This window comes from Sorex fumeus, unplaced genomic scaffold (genome assembly GCF_029834395.1).
Source record: "Sorex fumeus unplaced genomic scaffold, SorFum_2.1 ptg000098l, whole genome shotgun sequence".
Taxonomy (NCBI): domain Eukaryota; kingdom Metazoa; phylum Chordata; class Mammalia; order Eulipotyphla; family Soricidae; genus Sorex; species Sorex fumeus.
In genome coordinates, this window is record NW_026606155.1 from 31119981 (window position 1) to 31137995 (window position 18015).

Sequence of the window (18015 nt, forward strand, 5' to 3'; positions counted from 1 at the left end):
CACCTTACCTTCTATACTATCTCCCTGGCCCGAGGCATATAATTTTTTGTTTTGGGGCCACACCAGGCTCAGGGTTTACTTCTGGCTCTGCACTCAGGAACCATTCCTGGTGGGTTCAGGGGACCATATGGGATGTTGGGGATAGAACCCAAGTTAGCCTCATGCAATGCAAGAGGCAAGGTACCTGCTGTACCATCACTCCAGCCCAGGGATGTAATTTTTTTTTGTCTTACAGGTTTGGGGATGAGTGTTTGAAGAAATGTTATTTTCACTGTCTGAATTATTTACTATTAACCTATAAGGATCACTTAATTGCTCCTTACCTTATCTGTCACTGTCCTCCCGTTGTTCATCGATTTGCTCGAGCGGGCCCAGTAACGTCTCCATCGTGAGACTTGTTGTTACTGTGTTTGGCATATCGAATACGTCACGGGGAGCTTGCCAGGCTCTGCCTGCGGGCGAGATACTCTCGGTAGCTTGCCGGGCTCTCCGAGAGGGGCGGAGGAATCGAACTTGGGTCGGCCATGTTGGCTGCATGCAAGGCAAACGCCCTACTGCTGTGCTATCGCTCCAGCCCTTGCCTTATCTAAAACCATAATTTCATTCCCACCTCACTTTATTAATTTTTTATTAATTTTTAGTTTATTTTGGTTACTTATTGTTTGATTGGGAGGCAGACCTGGTGCTCAGGGACATCTCCTGACTCTGTGCTCTAGGGTTACTCCTGATGGCATAAAGGGTTACTACTGATGGAGATCATACATGGTACTGGGATCGTACCTAGACTCACTCATAAAAAATGTGCTCTACCTGTTGAACTCTTTCTCCAGGCTTTTTGTTGATGATGGTGTTGAGATGATCAAGGTCTGCTCAAACACCTCGCTTGCACATAAGGTTATGGTGCTTGTATCTTGGCCATTGTACTCATCAAAATATATAGTTGTATTTGTACATATGGGCACAGCAGGTAGGGCAGTTGCTTTGCACGTAGCTGACCTGGGTTCAATTCCTCCATCCCTTTCAGAGAGTCCGGCAAACTACTGAGAGTATCCCGCCTGCATGGCAAAGCCTGGCAAGCTCCTCGTGGCGTATTTGATATGCAAAAAACAGTAACAAGTCTCACAATGGAGACGTTACTGGTGCCCGCTTGAGCAAATCAATGAACAATGGGACGACAGTGCTACAAGTGCTATTTGTATATGCAAAATATTTAGTGATTGTACACATGTTCTCTGGGGCTCACACTCTTGGATAGGGCACACAAGTTATGGTGATGGTGCTTACCTGGGATCATCATGATGCTCATACATGTGCTTACCATAGATTGCACTTTCTGACTTGTGGTGCTTATGCATCTTTTTAGTTGCAGAATTTGCCCTGGTCCTCCCCTTTAAGAGACACTCACAAAAAAAAAAAATCGATATGCAGCTGGAAATTGCTTAACAATGCTGTGGGTCACAGCATAGTTACTTGGCTTGAACAGCAGAGCTGCCAGCATTAAGCTTAGCACATGTGGATTTGAACTTGAGACAATTTTTTGGGGGGTGGGGGGTTCACACCCGGCAATGCACAGGGGTTACTCCTGGCTCTGCGCTCAGGAATTACCCCTGGTGGTGCTCAGGGGACCATATGGTGTGCTGGGAATCGAACCCAGGTCGGCTGTGTGCAAGGCAAACTCCTTACCCACTGTGCTATTGCTCCAGCCCCTTGAGACTTTTTTTTTTTTGCAAGGTCAGCGACTGCACTATTCCTCTGGGCCCATTTACCTCATATTTTATCATGTATAAATGAAAAAAGCAGGACAGTTGTTCTCAACTCTAAGGTCATGATCACTTGATCACTTGATACTCCGTTACTCATCGATTTGCTTGAGCGGGTGCCAGTAACGTCTCCATTCATCCCTGTTGCGTGGTGGCGTAGCCCAATGGCATCTGCTCATTCTAGAATCATGAAGAGCCTTAAAACGATCATTCAGGGTCTTGACAAAGAAGTCTGACCATCTTGTAGGTGGGTGTTCATGCGGTCTTTTGATGTTCCTTGGAATCCAGTCAGTAATGGCTCTAGTTCAGCGGTCGTCTCTAAACCTTATTACGTGTCCAGCCCATCTGATTTTTGATGCCTTGGCAAATGAGACAGCATCCCTGATTCTTGAGCATTGACGGAGATCCGAACTCCATATTCTATCTCTCATTTGAGTAAAGCATGATACTCCAAGCATAGCTCTTTCGATTCCTCTTTGAGAGACCCGAATAGCGTTCTCATTCTGTTTTCGTAGGGCCTAGGTCTCTGAGGCATATGTTAATGCAGGAAGAACAGTGGAATCGAAGAGATGTGCTCAGAGCTGGAGGTTCTTTGTCCTCTTAGTTATTTCTTCAATGCTCTTGAAGGCATTCTAAGCTGCTCTCTTCCTCCTGCGCAACTCAGGTGCCAGGTCATTCGTCACGTTGACTTCTCGACCTAGGTATATATAACCGTTGCATTCGGAGATGGTCGTTCCGTTGAGAGTGAATGGAAAGTCAGGAACAAGACTGTTTCTCATGAACATTGTCTTTGTGAGATTCAGTTGTAATCCGACCTTTCCACACTCACGGTCGAAATTGGTTAGCATGATATAAAAAAAAATCTATAAAACAAATAGTTATGCCTTAAAGCAGGAAAGGGACAGGTGGGTGAGACTCGAACTCAGCTGTGCCTTAAAAAAAAAAAAAAACACCAAAAAAACCCTGATGCCTACACAGCCCAATTAAGAGCTTGTAGTGTTGTACCTGGGTTTTTGGGTCATGGCGTGAACAGAGACAGAGTCAGAGATACAGTAATGCAAGTGCAAAGGAGTTTTATTCCAGTTACCTGGGCTCAACTATCTCACCCACAAAGTGGTCTCTCGATAGCGACCCCAATCTCCAAGTGCAAGCAGTTTATATAGGTCCCAAGATTGAGCAAGCACTATGATAATAGTGATCAAGCAACAGTTGTCAGCAATTAGTCAACATTTGATAACAGTCAGTTTCTGGTTGTTCCAAAAAATGGGCATAGTGATCCCTCATGACCAGTCAGATGATGTAGCAGTTTCTTATCAGAAATTGCAAATTCAGTTTCTGAAAAACAGAAACTTAGGCCTAGTCAAAACTTAATGTTAGCTGTGGACTGTCATGGCTTCAGTCTGGTTCCAGGTCTGACTTTCAGGTACCTAACAGCATAGAACTTGGATATCAATAGTTTGAGGTCTTCCTTGAGATCTAATATGGTAGAGTTGAGATCCTCTAGATTATGTGATAATTAAGCTACAACAAGTTGTCAAATAGTCTGTCTCTGTCCTCCCGTTGTTCATCGATTTGCTCAAGTGGGCCCAGTAACGTCTCCATTGTGAGACCTCTTGTTTCTGTGTTTGGCATATTGAATACTCTCGGTAGCTTGCCAGGCTCTCCAAGAGGATCAAATAGTGCCATTTAATTTATTAAGGGCTGGAGCGATAGCACAGCGGTAGGGCGTTTGCCTTGCATGCAGCCAACATGGCCGACCCGAGTTCGATTCCTCCACCCCTCTCGGAGAGCCCGGCAAGCTACCGAGAGTATTCGATATGCCAGACACAGTAACAACAAAGTCTCCAATGGAGAAGTTACTGGGCCCGCTCGAGCAAATCGATGATCAACGGGAGGGCCTTTACTTTACTTACTAATTTATTTTTATAACACGAGCAAAAAATATTATCTTTCAAGCTATTTGTGTGCACTCTGGATACTCTGATTTCTTCCTAGATTCCAAAGCATGTGTAAGATTCATTGGCATTTCAAGTGGTCCCAGTTTGAGTAAGTGTGGGTGTGAGTACTGTACTGAATACTGTACCCTCTGATCGGTGTATTCTCCATTGGTTCCCCCATATGTCCCAGTTGTCAGAGTAAGTCCCAGCTACTGGTGGCTCTAAACTAGAATAAGTGTGTTGGAAAATTAATGAATGAGTATAAATTGTTGTGCAGTATTAGACATCCTTTGGGTTCTTTTCCTCCCTTTTTCGTTCATTGTTATGATGATGGAGTCACACACTTATTTGTGGTTGTCACATATGCTGTATTTGTGGTGCTTACTGAAGTAGCATACTTTGGTTGCAAGGCAGGCCCACACTTACTGTAGTGTGCCAGAGGACACACATTTTTTGCGGGGAGAAGGGGGGACGGCACCCATCTGTGATCAGGAGTCACTCCTGTTGGGGCTCCAGAGACCATGTTGAGTGCCAGGGATCCAATCTAGTTTGGCCTTCCTGCTGTAAATCTCTCTGGGCACTAGTGAGTGCACTTTTTTTTTCTCCTCCCAAAGTGCTTCTCCCTTAATCAGGAATTGAAATACAAAAATTTGACTTTTTCTAAGAATTTCACAAACGATCCAAGACAGTAGTTTCATATATTTTGACAGTAGTTTCATATATATTAGAAAAATATTTTTTCATATATTTTTCTAATGAGTTCTGGAGTTTACTAATGCTTGTTAAAAAATGCTTTGTGTTCTCACCTAATTAACAAGAGAAATACGTCTTTTCTTGCCCACCATGAACCATGCTAGATGATACTGAAGGAGAAGCCATCCCCTGTGCCTTTGGGATTGAATCCAGGACTCTTACATGTAAAAGATGCTCACCAGTCCTTGATCCATTTCCCTATCTCCTTCACTACTATCTTATCTATCACTTTAAGACATCCCTTTTCCATTCCTTGGGCCTTTGTGATGCATTCACCTAGCAACAGCTTCTTTGACATTCAGACAAACTACAGTCAAATTATATCGGGCAGCCACTCATATTGGACAATTCAAGTTTCATCTGGGAATTGATTATGAATTTGAAATATTTTTCTTGTGACCGATATGGTAAAATTTCATATATTTTTAAGCTTATAGTAAATGAAGCAAATCATACTCTATGTAATTTGAAGTGATAAATTTTAAGTTCTGTAAAAAATAAAATAACTTGGGAGGGATACTGGGATTTGTGGTGGTGGAAAATGGGCACTGATGGAGGGATGGGTAATTGATCATTGTATAATTGAAACCCAAACACAAAAATTTGTAAGTCTACAACTGTACCTCATGGTATTTCACTAATAAAAATAAATTTAAAAATACATAAAATAGCTGGGATTGGCGGTAAAGCTCAGTAGTAGACCAATTTCTTGCCTTGTATATGTGAGACCCTGGGTTTGAATCTTAGCACCAAAACAATAAAAAAGTCATAAACACCTAAAATCACAGAAAAATTGTGCTTATTTTACTTTAGACTACTAGAGTATAGATATATATCTATATATGTATAGATATCTATACATACTCTAATGTGTGTATATATATATATAAAACATAGTTGTTTGGTGCTCAGGACCCAGTGGTGCTCAGGACTTACTCTTGTTATGCTTGGGGTACCAAATGAAGTAATAGGGATCAAACCCAGCTCAGCCGCATACAAGACAAATACAGCTCAGCCTTGCCTGCTACACTATCGCCCAGCCTTAAATTTTATAATGTTACTTTGGGAGAATTATCATCATCACTGTATGTGTTAACTCTTCATTTAAGGTTCCTTTTTCTTTTGGACTTCTTTAGTACTTAATCTGTATTTTTCCCTCCTGTGGAGCATGGGATAATAGAGATCAGCCAGAGGTAGATCAGCTCTTATGTCTCTTTAATGTATTGTGAAAGATTAGTATTTTCATATGCAATATTAAACAATAAAAATGTGTGTGGGGAAGGGAGATTAGAGGGACAGAGATTTTCACCTTGCAAAAATCAAGAGGTAGTACTTGAACTGATTGTAAGGATTAATTTTTTCATGCTTCTGAGGTCCACACAGTAGCTTGTTTCTTAAGATAAATATGAATCAGGTGCCAGGGAGATTATACAGCAGGTAGGGCACTTGCCTTGCACGTGGTCAACCAAGTTTCAATTCCACGCATCCCATAGTCCCCTGAGTCTGCCAGGTGGAAATTCTGAGTATAGAACCAAGAGTAACCCCCAACTCGGGTATACCCACACCCCCAATATGAATGAAACTCGCACGTGTGTGTGTGTATGTGTGTTTCTTTTATTTATAACTTTAAGGGTCTTTCTCAGCAGTTGTTGGGGACCACCAGGGCCATACCTGGTAGGGCTCAGAGTAGGTCATCCAGTGCCAAGGATCAAATGTGGGGCCTTTACTAGGAAACAAATACATTTTTGTTTTGTTTTGGGGTCATACCTAGTTGTGCTCAGGGATAACTCTGTCACTCTGTGCTCAGGTTCCTGACTCTGCACTCATGGATTACTTCTGTCAGTGCTCGGGGACCATATAGGAGGCTGGGGATCAAACCTGGGTTGGCCACATGCAAGCAAATGGCCCTATCTGCTATCTTTTTGGCTCTATACCTCAAAGAGTTTTAAAGTAATTTTTATAATGCAAAGAAATAGTACTATTTGTTCTATTATTCTAAGTGCTGCAATGAATATACCGTTTGAATTAATGTTTTAGTAAAACATTGATAATGATAAAAGTTTTAGTAAAACTTTTGCCAATAGGAGGAGATATTGTAACTCTAATCAGTACTCCCTATTTTTTACTCTCAGTACAGGTGTGGTAGAATCACAAAAGTGTTGCTACATTGCAACCAAATTTTTAAAAATCAAATTTTTGATGATACAACGAATAGGATTTGATTTGTAATAAAAAATGGGGGACTGGAGCAGTAGTGCAGTGGGTAGGGAGATTGCTTGCATGTGACCAACCCGGGTTTCTTTCCCCAGCATCCCATATGGTCACCCAAGCATGGCCAGGAGTAATTTCTGAGTGCAGAGACAGGAGTAACCCCTGAGCATCACAAAAGGAAAAAAAAAAACCAAAAATGAATACTGATAAACCTTTATCAGTGATTTCCTGATAGTTCAAATTTCTATAACGGGGCTGGAGAGATAGCACAGCAGGTAGGGCGTTTTCCTTGCATGCGGCCCACCCGGGTTTGATTCCCAGCATCCCATATGGTCCCCTGAGCACCGCCAGGAATAACTCCTGAGTGCAGAGCCAGGAGTAACCCCTGCGCATCGCCGGGTGTGACCCAAAAAGCAAAAAAAAAAAAAAATTCTATAAGATTTTGTTTGATATGAATTAGTTCCCCCAGACATTTTATGAGTTTCCCTCGTTCTTATACTTCTTGGAAACTATATTGATGGACTGCATTTATTTATGTCTGGTGTTATAAATGGTGAGTTAATAATTTTTTTTATGTGAGTTAAGATGTTTTGTTAAATTTAAATCAGTATATTATTTGTTTCGGAGATGTACTACATTTGTTTAGGCTAGCATCTCAAAATTAATAATTTAAAGATTTATTCTTTTTATAGCTTTTTATTTGATTTCATGTGGACTAAAACATTGTAAATTTTTTATCTTAACAGGGTATATGCTAATTAATTTTCCATTTCTATTTGTAGGCTTGTTTTGATCCTCCTCTTGAATTGGCTCCTACCAGGAACCCAAACACATACCCCAAAAGGACAACTGATGCTGTCCGTCATGACTTTGCTAGTTTGTTGGTGAAAAACAAGAATCTTTTAGCTGAGGTAGATGTATTATCTGAAAATAAAATACTATGAAAGTTGTATCCTTTGTAAAAGAAGAGAAACATTCTGACAAAAGGCTCAAAATACTAACTCAGTTTTGCTTTTTTCCTTTTATTGAACTCTCTCAAGCACTGAGAAGCTCTAATTTAGACACAGATCTATTTGTTGCCAGAGAAATCCCTCTGAAGATGGCATATAGTTAAGTGCTTTTGAGTTGACTACAAAATATTTTAGTGTTATAACATCACATAAGAATTTGCTCAGAATTTACATTATAATAATAGTTACCTTTATTAAGTGTTTAATTTTTTTAATTGAAGAGCCATGATTTAAAAAGTTACTCATAGTTGCATTTTAGGCATACAGTAATTCAACACCAATCATTCCACCAGTATCAACTTCCCTCCACCGTGTTCCCAGATTCCCTCTCCATTCCAAACCCCACTCCACCCCTGCCTGTCAAGTTGACAGGCACTTTACAAAATTTCAGTAGTCGCCGCTTAGATCTCATGTTTTCAGTTCTGTTGAATCTGTATTTTGGGTATATGTCTATACCTCTCACTCATATCACTGGGATAACTGAAGCCCTGATAGCTGTTCACTCATTACTTCTTGTTCTCTTTGCCTTTCTCCCCCACCCTTTGATTTCTTTCCTTCTCTGCCTATTTCATCTCTAAACATTGGGGTCAAGGATGATCTTGGCATCCTTCTTTTATTATGTTTCTTCATCCAGTAGTCTATATTCCACAAGTGAGTGAGATTATCCTGTGTTTGTCTATCTTCTTCTGGTGTATACATATCCATTTTTAATATACCACCAAATGGCAAATACCCAATAGTCTTTTTTTCCCTTTGCTTTCTGAGTCACATCTGGCGATGCACGGGGGTTACTCCTGGCTCTGCACTCAGGAGTTACTCCTGGCAGTGTTCAGGGGACCATATGGGATGCCGGGAATCGAACCCAGGTTGGCCTCGTGCAAGGCAAATGCTCTACCTGCTGTGCTATCTCTCCAGCCCCCCAATAGTCTCAATACTTGGAAGAAGCATCTAAATAAATCATCAGATGATAAAGAAAGAAATCACATTAAAAGAGAACACTTTGACTATTAGTTACTGTGATGAACTAGAGAGCACTTTCAGGAATTCTTTAGTTGAGCCCAACTACCCTCAAGATATTTTTTTTTATAAGAGAGAGTCTTCGTTTAATCATAGTTGGAAACTAAAAGCCATTATCATTGTTAAAGATATTTTGATATGTCTACAGGCTGGAGTGATAGCACAGCGGGTAGGGCATTTGCCTTGCATGCAGCCGACTTGGCCAACCTGAGTTTGATTCCTCGCCCCTCTTGAAGAGCCCGGCAAGCTACTGAGAATATCTTGCCCGCACAGCAAAGCCTGGCAAGTTCCCCATTATGTATTTGATATGCCAAACACAGTAACAAGAAGTCTCACAATGGAGACATTACTGGGCCCGCTCTAGCAAATCGATGAACAATGGGGGGGACAGTGCTACAGTGACAGATATGTCTACATTGCCCTTACTACACTTAAATAAAAGATCATGGATGCTTCTATTTGGGGATTCTGACATTGACATTGGTGGGACAGGACATTCCTTTGAATAAGTTGATATTTTTAGTATCGATATTAGTTTTATAGGGATGCCTAATGGGGAACTTAAAAAATAATAATGAATTTTCTCATCGTACTCACGGCTAGGAGTCCAAAACTAGTTTAGTTTGTGTGTTTTTTTTTTCTTTTTGGGTCACACCCAGCAATGCACAGGGGTTACTCCTGGCTCATGCACTCAGGAATTACCCCTGGCAGTACTCAGGGGACCATCTGGGATGCTGGGAATAGAACCCGGGTTGGCCGCATGCAAGGCAAACGCCCAACCAGCTGTGCTATCACTCCAGCCCCAGGCTAGTTTATGTTTTAAAAGAAAATTTTTTTCTAACTTATTTTGCCATATAAATAAACATAGAACATTGTATACATATAAGATGTACTCTATGATGATTTAATAATCATATACTGTGAATTGATTACCCCACTAAGTTTGATTAATGCTCGATTCACCTCATATAAATCCTTTTTTGTGTATGGTAGGAGGGTTGTTTTCTTCTACTTTCTCTCTCTCTGATCTATAGATTGCAGTCTATTTTCCATGTCTTAATGTGATGTGCCCTCTATCTGTCTGCAAATTTCCTTCTCTTGGAAGAATCTCATTCATTCATGTTGAATTATAGCCTACCCTAAAGATCTCATTTTAACCTAATCAACTCTTTAAAGATCCTATTACAATCATTTCTTTTGTTGTTGTTGGTTTTGTTTTGTGGGGGTGGGGCCACATTTAGCAGTCCTCAGGGCTTACTCTTGGCTCTGAGCTCAGGGTTTACTCCTGGAGGATTTTTGGGAAATATATGTGCGGCTAAGGAGCACACTAGAGTCAACTGCAAGCAAGGCAAACTCCTTACCCACTGTACTAACTCTCTTTCCCTACAGTAACATTTGAGGTACTTAGTACCAGGAATTCAATATATGAATTTTAAGGGGAATGCACTTAGACTTTATTTCTTGAGGTTCTTTCTCCCAGCAGTGCATAAGATTCTTTTGTTGTTGTTGTTGTTTTAGTTTTTGGGCCACATCCAGCAAAACTCAGAGGTTATTCCTGGCTTTTCACTCAGGAATTAATATTGGCGGTACTCAGGGTACCATATGGGATGCCGAGGACTGAACCTGGGTTGACTGTGTGTAAGGCAAATGTTCTATTTGCTGTACTATCACTTTGGTCCCAGATTCATAACATTCTTTTCTGCCATTTCATATGTCAATCTGACTCCAGGTTTCATTTAAATAAGTATACATATACATATATAAACAGATTTATTTATTTATTTGGGCTGGAGCGATAGCACAGCGGTAGGGCGTTTGCCTTGTACGCAGCCAACATGGCCGACCCGAGTTCGATTCCTCCGCCCCTCTCAGAGAGCCCAGTAAGCTACCCGTGATGTATTTGATATGCCAAAACACAGTAACAACAAGTCTCATGATGGAGACATTACTGGGCCCACTTGAGCAAATCGATGAACAACGGGAGGACCGTGACTTATTTATTTATTTATTATTATTATTATTATTTTGTTTTTTGGGTCACACCTGGCGAAGCACAGGGTTACTCCTGGCTCTGCACTCAGGAGTTACTCCTGGTGGTGCTCAGGGGACCATATGGGATGCTGGGAATCGAACCCGGTCAGCCGCGTGCAAGGCCGCTGTGCTATCTCTCCAGCCCCAAACAGATTTATTTTAATTTTATGTAGTATGTTTGCTCTTTCAAATCGCTTTCAAAGTGATTTGAGAAGATTTATTTTTTCTTCCAAAAAAATGTGATTAATTCTCTGAAAACTGTAGAGACTTAACTATCAAGTAGCATCATTTCTTCACCATAGTAAAACTTACTATTAATAATACAAAGTTTTGGGGGAGTTTTGGGAGAGGAACACACTTCTGCTGGTGCTCAGCATTTACACCTGCCACTGCGTTTAGAGATCACTCCTGATAATGCTCAAGGGGAACATATTTGGTTCTTAGGATCAAAACGGGTTTGGTTGCATGCAACCAATCACCTTAAGCCCTTGTATCATCTCTGATCAAAAACCAAAGTTTCAGGTTTTTGATCATTCAGATTTTGATTAGATTAAGTGTTAGTTGTATGCTTGATTCATAAAATAACCTTTTAAACCAAAATTTAAAAATGTATCACAGGTTTTAAGCACTGTCTAAAAACTATATAAACTATTTTCAAGAATTTAAGTTTTTGAAAGCAGTTCTCATGTTTATCTCTTTCCAACTAATGTTGTCATAATAGACCCTCCTCTATCTTAACTCCCTTCCATCCCTGACACCCTTGTAATTTCCAACCATTGACCAGTCCTCCTGGCCCATTTTTCCTGGCCTTGGATATTAGCTTCATACTATTTTTTTAATATCCCACAAATGAATGCGGTCATTCTATATCTGCCCTTCTCCTTCTGACTCATTTCACTTAGCATGATACTCTTCAATTCCATCCATGTTAACCTTTCAGCATTTGTATTCAAATTGTAATGCCTAATATGAGAGAGAGAGTAAGAGAAAGAGAGAAAGAAGAGAAATGCTTGCCATACGGGCAGGCTGGTATAGGAGTTGGGTGGTTTGGGGGAGGGTGGGAGGGAAACTTAGGACATTGGTGCTGGGAAATTACGCTGGTGAAGACATGGGTGTTAGGACATTGTATGACCGAAACCCAATCATGAACATCTTTGTAATGCTCTACCTCATGTTGATTCGATAAAATAAAAGATTAATATTTGAAAAAAAAGAAACAGAAGCAAGAGAGCTGTATTTAGTAAAAGAGATATGAAGGGGGACCTGAGAACTACCGAGAGTGATCTGAGAGTGCAGAACCAGGAGTAATTTTTGAGAAATGATGGCTGTGGCCCAAAACAATTCTCCATATATAAAAATTATTTTATATAATACTCTTAATCAAGCAGATTAAGAGTATTATATAAAATAATTTTTATATATGGAGAATATATAAAATATATATTTTATATATTTATTAAGCAAATATTTATTTTTGGTTTGGGATTTTACTCAGCTGTGCTTTGGGGCTGTTCCCAGCTTAGTAATAGGGATCATTCCCAGTGGTGCCTGGAGGACTATGTGCTATGTGGTGCCAAGGATCTAATTTGGGCATCCTGTGCATAAGGTGAGTGCTCTGGCCCATTGAGTTTTCTTTAAAGTTCTCCAAGCAGAAATTTAAAAAGCTCTAGAAGGTTCTCATTTAAACTTGGTTTTAAAAACTATATTAAAAAGAATTTAATAACTCATATTTGCATTTTATGGTTTAATCAAATTAGGGATATTCATTGCATGACTTACCTGTTTGTTGCTATTATTTTTTTTTAACATTGTAGTGATTTCAACAGAATATATTCAGAATGGTTTTTCCTTTCCAGTAACCTATTATTTTACCTGACAGAAATACTTGGGTTGATAAGGCAATTTTTCTTTCACTGCATGTATTGAAATTAAAAAAAAAATCATTAACCTTATCTCATTGTGGGCATACAAAATAATTATAGTGTGCCTTTATAATGAAGAAACAGAAGCAAGAGAGCTGGATTTAGTAAAAAAGATATAAAGGGGGACCTGAGCGATAGTAAAGTGGGAAAGGTGTTTACCTTGCATGCAGTTGACCTAGGTTTGATCCCTGACATCTCATAAAATCCCCCAAGCACCATCAGGAGTAATTCCTGAGTGTAGAGCCAAGAGTAACCCCTGAGTATCATTGGATGTGACACCCCCCCTCCCCAAAAAAGACATGAAAGGGATAAAGATTGAAGTTAGGATAAAGAGACAAATATTCAGGTTACTGATGATGATATGCATATGTCTAAATAAGGTCTTAAATTTAAGATGCAGTTCATATGCTTAAACAGTCCTTTTTAGTTTTATTTTTATGGCAACTTTCATTTGTGAGGGCAATATTACTGTGTTTCTGTGCAGATAATATATTTCTCTTCCATAATGTAGTAATAAATCACAGATCACAGATCACAGATCATCCTGTTATAAGTCGATTGCCTCGAGCAGGCCCCAGTAATGTCTCCTTTATCCTAGCCCTGAGATTATATTCAAGGCTCTTTAGGAGAATGAGACTCATCATTGTTACTGGTATTTGGCATATTGGGTACGCCACGAGGAGTTTGCCAGACTCTGCCGTGTGGGCAGGCTACATTCGGTACCCTGCCAGTTTGTCAAAGTAGGAATGAGATGTCATAAGCGGCGCGGTTCCGGGAGCTGGGATTGCTTACTTTACCTTACTTTACTACTGTAAAGTAATAAATCACACAGTAGAAATCTGAGAGTCGCATCAGTCTTTAAATTGGACATATATTCAGAGACAAATACAAAACTTGAATTAAGGAAAAATGTGTCAAAATCAATTATTTATTTGAGAATTTTATTGAGATAGTTGTAGGTTTACTTGAAGTTCTTAGAACTAATATAGGCATCACTGAATGTTTTATGTATATGTAATCATATTTTATATATATTTTATATCACTGACCATGATACATGTGTGAACAGTGATAATACATATATCACAGAGAACTTTGCCCAGTTTTACCTACTAGCAATATTTTGCAATGTTATAGTATAATTAATAGCCTAATGTTGACTTTGATACAAGACAATTCACCAATTTTACATCTCCCAATTTTGCTTATGCTCATTTGTGTGTTTGTGTTTATTAAGTTCCAGATAGTAAACAGTTTGTTTGTTCTGTTCCAAAAAAATGGAATTAGGAAACACTCTAAATAATGAAGTTATTGTAACCCTGGGGGGTATGGGGATGGCTCTGAGTGTTTATTGAGTTTCAAAGACTCGTCCTCACCCTAAGAAGCTTCATTTGGCTTCCATTATACCAAATGAACATGTTTACATTTTTGGTGGTGATTTAAAGAAAAATTAAATAACAATCATCGGGAGAGAGAATGGATTGACAATTTCATGAAAGTCAAGAGGACAAAGAAGTGAAGGCATCAGTCATGGAGTGACTGCAAAACTCAAAAATCATTAAGAATTTCAAATAGGAATCAGGATGTGACTCTGGTAAAGCTCATGCCTTACATGCATGAGATCCTGACTTTGAGTCTCAGTGTGAAGAAAAGAATTCAAATAGGAACCTGTTTAATTCAAAACCTGGAGAGAGAGTACAGAATCTAAGGATCTTGCCTTGTGAGTGCCCAACCTGGGTTCATCCTCAGCCCTCTATATGCACTAGAAGTGATCCCTGAGCTCCAAGCTAGGATTAAGTCTGATTACTGTTGGCTGTGACAAAAACAACAACAACAACAACAACAACAAAAACCAAACAAATAAACAAGAAAGAAGAGAGAGAAAGAGAGAGAGAACAAAAGAGAGAAAGGGAAGGAAGGAAGGAAGGAAGGAAGGAAGACTACTAAATTCAGAGTATTGTGTATATAAAAAATCATCTGAGCCCAGACACTTTTGCAATTTATTAAGAAAGTTTGTGGAGTGGTTTTGGATAATTTAAAGTTCCAAAGGAGCACACACTTCAATTTAGTATACACCGAGGATTTGGTATAACTTTATAATTTAGGGTATACTTGTATTTAAGATGTGCCAGGCATTGTAGATCTGTGAACCTATGTTCTTTATTACAACCATAATGTATGGTGGGTAAGGAACATTAACTGACTTTGCCTCTGATGACAGACTTATTTATTCAAAGTTGAAATTTTTCTAGTCTTCTGTACTTTGTTTTAATGGACTTTCCTGCTTCACTAAGGTATGTGATTTTAGTGGTAATGTAATAAAATACGCAAACATGTTTTGAGAGTCTATAAGGTTCATTGCATAATTTTAATTTCACAAAATTTTTTAGACATAAGAATCATTTCATACACACATTGAATTAAAAATTTAGTTTAAAAACAGTTTCCATACTAACTTTGCTAATTGAAATAAAAGTATAGAAATGCTATGAATAATATTATTAATTAGAAAGTTTGTGATTTTTTCATTAATAAAATAACCATAACCTTTATCTGGTCAGACCCTAGTGATCTTTTATCATTTCAAATCTAATTTGCTTTCCCTTCTGTATTCTCAGACTAATTCTAATCCATCAGGATCACATTCTATCAAAAATTTGAAATAATGAATTAAAAGTTAATTTGAGAGACCAGAGATAGTTCAGCAGGTAGGGCACTTGCCTTGCACCCTGCTAACCAAGTTCAATCCCTGGAACACCATATGTTCCTCTAAGTCTACCAGGAGGATTCCTGAGTACAGTCAGGAGTAAGCCCTGAATACTGCCAGGAATAAGACCTGAATGTGGCTTCCAAGAAAACAAAGTTAGTTTGAACGTTAAAGACCATCATTTTTCCTTCCTCTGATTAACTTCCTTCACTTACCTGACAGAAGAGCAGAGATTTTAGGTTTTTGTTTTATTTTGTGCCATACTGGGAGGTGGGTGGAGTGATAGCACAGCAGGTAGGGCATTTGCCTTGCATGCGCCGACCCAGGTTCAATTCCTCTGTCCCTCTCGGAGAGGCCAGCAAGATACCGAGAGTATCCTGACTGCATGGCAGAGCCAGGCAAGCTCCCTGTGGCATATTTGATATGCTAAAAACAGTAACAACAAGTCTCACAATGGAGACATTACTGGTGCCCACTCGAACAAAGGGAGGACAGTGCTACTGGGAGGTACTCCTTGCTTCCTCAGAGGATATGCCTGGTGTTGCTTCAGGAAAGATACAGTACTGGCTATTGAATTGGAGTTCCTTCATACAGAGCATATGTATGCTTCAACCCATTGAGCTTTTTCTCTGGACAGACTTTTGGTTTTGGGCCACACTCAGGGGTGCTCAGGACTTATTTCTTTTTCTGGGCTCAAGGATCACTCCTGACAGGCTCAGGAAACAATATGGGGTGCCAGGAATGGGACGCAAACCCTTGGCTGCATGCAAGGCGAATGTCCTACTGTCTACTATCTCTCCAGTCCACTGAGATTTTGTTTTTAAATGCTACCCAAACATAGATAAATCATTCACCTCTCAGAAACTCCACCCTTCTCTCCTGCCAATTCCCATTGGTAACTTCTTGTTATCCTGTGTTTACCGTTTACCATACTGTGTCTTTCCCTTTAGCAAGCCTCTACTTATCTTTATAACCTTTATTTGCCCACAAAATATAATCTAAGCCTAACTTCCTGGGATTCTCCTCTCCACCCATTTCTCTGATCTGTAAAAATAAGCCTTTATTTTTCTAAACACGCCTAAAAGATGAGTCTGTCCTTTTGTAGTTCATCAAAAAGCAAAATATCTTGTCCAAAGCATCCATTTTTTTTTTTTCTATTAAGGACTCTAGAGGGCTGGAGCGATAGCACAGCGGGTAGGACGTTTGCCTTGCAAGAGGCCAACATGACCGACCAGAGTTCAATTCCTCCGCCCCTCTCGGAGTGCCCGGCAAGCTACCGAGAGTATCTAGCCCTCATGACAAAGCCTGGCAAGCTACCCGTGACGTAGTAGTAGGCCAAACACAGTAACAATTGTCACAATGGAGACATTACTGGGTCTGCTCAAGCAAACTGATGAACAACAGGAGGACAGTGACAGTGACAGTGAAGGACTCTAGAATTCGTTATTGATGTGATTACTCTTTTTTTTTTTTTTTTTTTTTTGCTTTTTGGGTCACACCCAGCGATGCTCAAGATCACTCCTGGCTTTGCACTCAGGAATCACTCCTGGCAGTGCTCGGGGGACCATATGGGATGCTGGGAATCGAACCCGAGTCGGCCTCGTGCAAGGCAAGCGCCCTACCCGCTGTGCTATTGCTCCAGCCCCGATGTGATTACTCTTGTAACAAGATTTAAACAAGCTTAATGATGAGTATTAAGTCACTTATCCAAAGCCCTTTGTGTTAATTTGATATAATTTTTTCTTAAACATGAAACTAACTTAATTTTTACAATTTTTTTACTTTCTTTATCTTACTTTTGGAAAGTTGTTCACAATAATTTATTGTGTTCAATATTCCAACACCAATCCTACCACCATTATACCTTCCCACCATCATTATTTCAAATTTTCCCACCACCACCCATACCTGCCCCCAGAGCAGGTCCTAAATAATTAATTTTGTATCACATTATGAATAATCCACTAAAGATGATCCTAAAAAGTACCTTAGAATTTTGAAAATGTATTTAACAATGGATTTTTCTACTTTAATAATTTGATAATAATGCATAACCTTTTAAAATTTGCAATCATGAAAGTTTTACAACCAGAATTAGAAAGCACTTTAACTAAAACTTTTTATCACTAGTTAAGAAATCTTCAAAACAAGCTTCTGATGAAAGAATCTTCTTTGAAAGAGATAAAGAGTGAACTAGAAAGTTACAAGGAAAATAATGTGCATCAGTCGATCCAGATAAAGTCTCTAAAGGACGACATCAAAGGCCTAGAGAAACTTACTGCTTCTCTGACAAGAATTAAATCTTTGAAAAACATTAATATTAAGAGTCTGGAAAGAGGCAACTGGGATCTACTTGAAAGGATTACAGAATTAGAAAACCGTTTAAGGTAAGGAATTTTGTACTTTCTTTATGAGCTTGCACCTTACAATAGTACACTCCTGACTGATCAGAATTTTGCATAATTCTGGATTCAGAACTATTTTGTTTTGAGATAAGATTCACATGGCATAAAATTCACCCTCTAGTACAAATAAAGGATAGTGGATGGTACTACCCACTATCCTCTCTCTGGCCCACATGTCTAAGTCTTTTAATTAGTGTTCTTTTTAGATGGTGTGATTAATTTCTTTTGACTTGATTCAAGATCATTAATTCTATAAGATGCA